This window comes from Hippoglossus hippoglossus, chromosome 8 (genome assembly GCF_009819705.1).
Source record: "Hippoglossus hippoglossus isolate fHipHip1 chromosome 8, fHipHip1.pri, whole genome shotgun sequence".
NCBI classification, from domain to species: Eukaryota; Metazoa; Chordata; class Actinopteri; order Pleuronectiformes; family Pleuronectidae; genus Hippoglossus; species Hippoglossus hippoglossus.
In genome coordinates, this window is record NC_047158.1 from 19,130,715 (window position 1) to 19,136,714 (window position 6,000).

The window sequence follows — 6,000 nt, forward strand, 5'->3', positions numbered from 1 at the left end:
TGCTTCTAATGGGGGTGAATGAGTCCCTTGTGGGCAGGAGCTCACATGCACAGACACATCACAGTCCCTGGCAATTTACTCTAGGTGTGTGTGTGTGACTGAATATGTGTGTGTGTGTGTGTGTTACAAAGCAATTAAATATTCTAAAATTCAGGAAATGTCACCTTTCACAAAGCCATATGTCACAAGCAGACAGCGGAGGCGGCTGAAGACAAATCCAAATCCGCTGGCTTGGAGGGAAACGCAGTTTAGGAGGGCGTGTTACCTACGAATGGACTTGCCTCTGGCATTTCTAGCAATAAGCTCCCATGCTGAGTGGATGAGTAATCCGTGAAAGGAGAGAACTCTGGGTTCCTGACGGCGGAGAAAGAAGGCAGATTCCTCTCAAACTCACAGATTGTCACAGGCTCCCACATGAAAGGCTTTTGACTCCGCAGACGGACTCGTATTCCTGAGTGGATCACAACTCTAATGCTCAAGTCTGGAGTCAAATAAGTCCAGGAAAGAAAAAAGAAAACGCCTGAAACCAGTGTGCAGTGTTTTCCTCTTCTCCCTCTCAGAGTTTAACTCGCATCTATCATCCTCCTACTCTCCGTGGCACTGTTCAGAGTAGGCTTTTTTATTTTTGTGGTGGGCATCTTTTCACCGCCACCTTGGTCCACTTTGGTGAACGTGACTCCCTCTTTGAGAAGTTTGGTTCCAAGTCTCTCAGCTCCTGAGGTCTTTTGTGAGGGATATTAAATATTCAGCCTTTATTTTGAAAAGGTTATGTTGGACAGTTCCTTCCTAATTCCAGCCAACAGGTAAAAGCAGCTGCTCTTTAAAACACACCTCCAGACTCCAGAGATCCTATTCCAGTCCAAAAGCGTCTCCTCTTGCACCTTAGGCGTGTTTTCTCTCATGCATGCGCACACACAGACACCACACACACACACACACACACTCACACACAATCAGCTCCAATCCCCCTGATGACAGTGCTCTGTCAGTGTCACTCTGCAGGTTTTAAGCAACACCCAAGGAGTCCAATGGCTTTTTGGTGCTCGGCGTTTGCAGGGCTCCTACTGCTGCCGCCGCCGCCGCTCTCCGTGCACACTCCACTGAAACCCCCTCCTCTCCCCCTGTGGATCCCGGGGTCTCGAGCGGACCCAGGACACCAGCCGGGCACTCTGTCTATCAGCCCTGCTCGGTCCTGCCCTACAAGTGCTCAGAAGACTGAGGGGAGGAGAAAGAGAGAGGAAGGGGAGGGCTGATGTGCTGATACTGAATCTCTAATCTAAATGTCTTGGTGCTGCTGCATCCAACAGAAGCTGTAAAAAAAAAAAAAAAAAGAGAAAAGCGGTGGAATTACTAAACCAGAGTGGAGGGTCCTGTTTAACGGATTGTTCTTTGATGGTTTCTCCTTCTCTTTCCTGGGCTTTGCTTTTGGCTTTTTTTTTTACACTATGATCTCAATCCCTATCTATCCTCTCTTTGAGCTCCCTGCCTCTTTTTCTACTTACCTCACCCTCTGCTCTCATGCCCTGAGGAAATATCAGCTCGGGGGGGTCAGAGTGCCTGTGGATTGCCCTCTGCACTTTCAGCGATGCACTTGCACAAGCCTATAGCGGGGAATAATGCTCCCCCGTGAGCCCGAGCGGACGACAGAGACAAGTGGAGATGCGACAGCCACGCAGCAGCCGTGTGGCACCGAGGGCAGATCAAAAAATGTCCTGTTTTTTCAAGAGAAGCCCCCGTTTGGAAACGTGGGACTGTCTGCAGCAGCTGCTCTTTGTTGTTGTTGTTGTTGTTGATGATGTTGCCTCAACAACTCACTTGCCAGTTTTAGCTTTAAAAAAAAAAAAACCAAGAAAAAAAAATCTCAAAGCATTAATATGCAACAGTTTTTAAGCAAAATGCTGCATATTATCTCCCAATTTTTTTCATGCAATGGATTCACTCTGCTGTCAATTCAGTCCATGTCCGGCTGCAGCTTCTTTGAAAACAGGCATAATTTGATATATATGTATAGGAATTTTATATATATATCATATGTATGTGTTTTCACTGGTGCTCTGCTTGTGGGATGCTCCAAACAGAAGAGGGTGGAAGAAGCAGTAAAATGCTTTTTCAGTTTTTTTGTTTTATTCCATCCTCCCCCTTTGTTGCTGTTGTTCTTCGTCAGTGTGTATTCCTCGTATTCCCTCGCTCTGCTCAGTGCGTCTGAATCTCGTCGGCTCCTGCTGCTGCTGCTGCTCTCGCTGCTGCTGCTGTTCTCCGGCAGGACTGGATGACAATGTCTCTCTCTCACACACACACAAACAGACACACACACACACACTCTCTCTCTCTCTCTCTCTCTCTCTCTCTCTCTCTCTCCTCCCTCTCCCAGCTCACTCCTCCCTCCCTCTCTCGCTCACTCCTCCCTTTCCCCTTCCTCTCACACACTCATCCTTTGTGGGTAAATGAGCACTTGCTGACTCTCGCTTTCACTCTCCTCCTCTCTCCATCATCATGTGTCACTGACACTCTCTCCTCTCAGTTTTGTGTTTTCTGTTTCTGCTCCTCACGATGTCTCCCTGTCCTTTCTCCTTCCTGTTCTCTCCATCTCCGACCCCAGTTCTTACTCTTTTTTTTTTTTATCTGTTCATCTCTGTTTACGTCCTGTCTGTCTAACCTTTTCAGTTTTCTTTGGCTGCCTCCCCCCCACCTGTCTTTTTTCTGCTCTGCCATTATTTTGGAGATTCTATCCTCATCTCATCTCATCTCATCTTCTCATCTTCTCCCTGACTCCCTGCTTCCAGCTCTTCTGTGCTTCAATCCCAAAACGCCAGTCAGCCCCACAAATGAGAGCATTAGTGCTGACAGAGCAGTAGCATGTGTGAGGCATGTTTTTTTTTGTGCATGCACGTGTGTCTCCTATTTCTGCTTGCGTGTAATTACTGAGCTAATTCCCCTGCACATCTTCGTCTTTGTGAGCGTGAGCGTGTCTGGAACATGTGTGGTGCTGCAGTGCTGATTGAGGGAGGGAGGGAAACAGAGAGAGAGAGAGGGAGAGGAAAGGGATGGATGCATGGAGAGGAGGAGGAGGGAAGGAGGAAGAGAGGGAGGGGAGGAGAGGAGAGGAGAGGACAGCGGAGCGGCTGCCAAAGAGAGGGGGAGAAAGAGAGGGAGCTTGACAGAGAGAAGCAGGGAGAGGGAAAGAGGAGAATTATTACAGGGAAGGGAGGGGGGATTAAGAAACATAAGGATAGCAAGTGGAATGGGAAGTGACGGAGGGGTAGTAGGAAGTGCGGGAAAAGAGATAATAAGTAAGTGATGACAATATGGAGGAAAATAAAGAAAAGCTCTCTGAAGGGAAAGTGACATATTAGACCTATAGAGGTTTAACAGAGAGAAAAGGGAGGGATTATTATTCAGAGAGAGAGAGAGAGAGAGAGAGAGAGAGAGAGAGAGAGAGAGAGAGAATTCCAGTGTGACTAGTAGAGCACTCAGTATGAGCACACACCTCCACCAAGAGCAACAGTTCCCCGATGAAACCACATCTAAATTCAGTATTGATCCAGATTTTTAGTTGGATCGGCACCCACTCACATGTATCAGTCCCCGAAACACGGCTTTCTTCATCAAGATCCATGAATTATTCTCTGAGAAATCAACAAGAAACGTTGATGTAACACAACAATGTTCAGTTTTTACATTTCACCTTCTCTACAGATCAAACACCAGGATAACTAGAACATCCCTCAGTGGAGCAGAACTCTGCCAAGGCCCCATCGTCCCGTTAAATTCAATCACGCTGCACCAAATTGTAAACAATCATATCACTCCTGCATCCACGGATCGAGTCGTTTTTTGCATAATCCTGCTGACAATCAAACAAACAAAGTCCTCCTCCTTGGCAACAATAAGGAGTAGTGCCTCCGGGGTCTGACTATGACCTGGGCGCTCATGAGCAAACTGAGCTGCTTTGTTCATATATTTAATTCTGTTTTTTTAAGGGGCTGAAATTATATTCTCATTTTTTCCTTTCCCTGCCACCATCTCTCTTTTTAATCTCTCTGATTCCCCTCTCTCAGTTTTCATTTCCACTCTCTCTCTCTCTCTCTCACACACACACACATACACACACACACACAATATGAACCTGCGTGTGTCTGAGCCACATTTCTTTTGTTGTGGTATTTCTCCTGCGGCTCCTCTTTGCTCACTGTTTGTACTCTGTCCAAACCTCTCAGGCTAAATTCTCTGGCACAGTGCGTCAGGACTTGTGTCAAGAAAAACACATACGTGCACGTTTACAACATGCACACAAACGACCGTGCCAGATACACACTTCACACCAAAGCTATGCGATGTGCCACAAATGAGCTAATCCCCCCCCCCCCCCCCCCCCCCCCCCCCACCCTCCCCCATCTCCTCCCTTTTCACCCAGTCTGACATTAAAGAGGCTTTTTTTTTCTACCAATGGAAAATAGGCCATTCGTTTACAAAAAGAGAAGATATCAAAGTTGCTGTGAATGAAGACAGGTCTATGCAGCATCAAACGCACAAGTCGCCGCATCTCAGCGCTCAGGAAGGCGCGCGGTGCGACATGGGAGCAGAGGGTGTTGGCTGAAAAGCGAAATGGGAAGGAAGGAGGGATGAGAAAAGATGGAGAGGCAGAAAGGGATGGGAGGAGAAGTCCTGGGGGAGAGAACAGATTGAATGGGAGATCTGTCTTAAATCATTTCAATCTCCCCTTTCTCTCGGTGCTTGGCTGTGGTCTAATAGCACACATCATCTCCTCTCCTCTCCTCTCCTCTCCTCTCCTCTCCACTCCTCTCCTCTCCTCTCCTCTCCTCTCCTCTCGCTCTCCTCTCCTCTCCTCTCCTCTCGCTCTCTTTAGCCAAGTGGACTTACATCAGCAGTCTAGACTGAATAGTCTTCTATTACCAATTAGGCCTCTTATCATTTGCTTTTTAAGGGTTTAAATTAATTTTTTTCCCCAATTAGCAGCTCATAATTATAGTAGAAATATGGAGGACTTATCGACACCAGCATTTTATCGTCTGTGGTCATTTAATTAATTTCTAATTACGAATTTCCGTGATTAGTGCTTTTCCTATATGTTTATTTCTTACAATAGTTAAAGTAGGACAGGTGGAGTATTCCAACAATATGTACACATGTATACGTCTTAATCGCATTATACTTTACTACTGGAGTTTTCCCAGCATTCCAGGTGGGGGTTTTAATATTCTGGTGGGAATGTCGGCTGATGACATAGTGGACGTGAGCATAGTCACACTTTGTAACCGGTAACAAGGATATGATTGGAATATTCTATTAGCAGCTGATGTGAGCATTATAATCAGAGTAATGTCTTATTCAGAATAAGGTTAATAGTCTGAATATTAAACTGTTTCACTTAATTACACTGTTCAAATCTGGACATAGTGTCCTCTCCTCTTGCCTCTCTCCGCCTTCCCTGGCACTCGTCTCCTTTCCTTCTGATCTCCGTCTTGCTTTTAACTTTACTAGAAAACCCAAGGAGGGTAAATACGTTTCCTCAAAGTCAGCCTCAATCTTTGTTTTCATCTCTGTCACCTGCCGCCACCTTCAACCGCACCCCCCCTTTACCTCCGCTCCATCCTTTCCTCGGCCTGTCTACATTTCTCCCCTCGTCTTCAAATCCTCTCGTCAAACTATCTCACGTGTCTCTCAGATCGCAGCGTATGGGCCACACCACACCACACCTGTCACTCTCGCTCCAATTTGCCTCGTGGCTTTTTCTCGCTCCCTTTCACTTCCGCTCGCTCTCTACAGCCGCTCGTGGTTCCTGTGCTCTCTGACTGTCACTCACTATAGATGAGTTCAGGGTGGAGAAAGAAGGGTGGAGGTACGTCAGGGTATGTCAGACAAGGCCGTGACAGAACTCAGAGGAAAAAGGGGGTTAAAGGGGGACGTGAAATATGGGATGGAAGCAGCAATAATTTAGGAGAAAGTAAAAACTGCAAAAGAAATAAAATAAATGATGGA

General features: G+C 46.6%; 1 protein-coding gene across 2 annotated transcripts in view; it reads right to left on the reverse strand.

Annotated features, from left to right (window-relative positions):
• The window catches only part of LOC117766396 (protein shisa-8), a 71,883-nt gene extending 69,318 nt beyond the window's left edge, over positions 1-2,565 (reverse strand). The window contains exons 1-2 of one of the 2 annotated variants that reach the window (XM_034593389.1): positions 1,503-2,565; positions 165-1,310 (exon numbers count right to left, since the gene is read on the reverse strand). The gene's annotated coding sequence lies outside the window, so the exon portion shown is untranslated. The remainder of the gene's footprint in view (positions 1-164; positions 1,311-1,502) is intronic. The other variant, XM_034593390.1, reaches the window with a different exon arrangement.
• Positions 2,566-6,000: the final 3,435 nt, after the last annotated feature.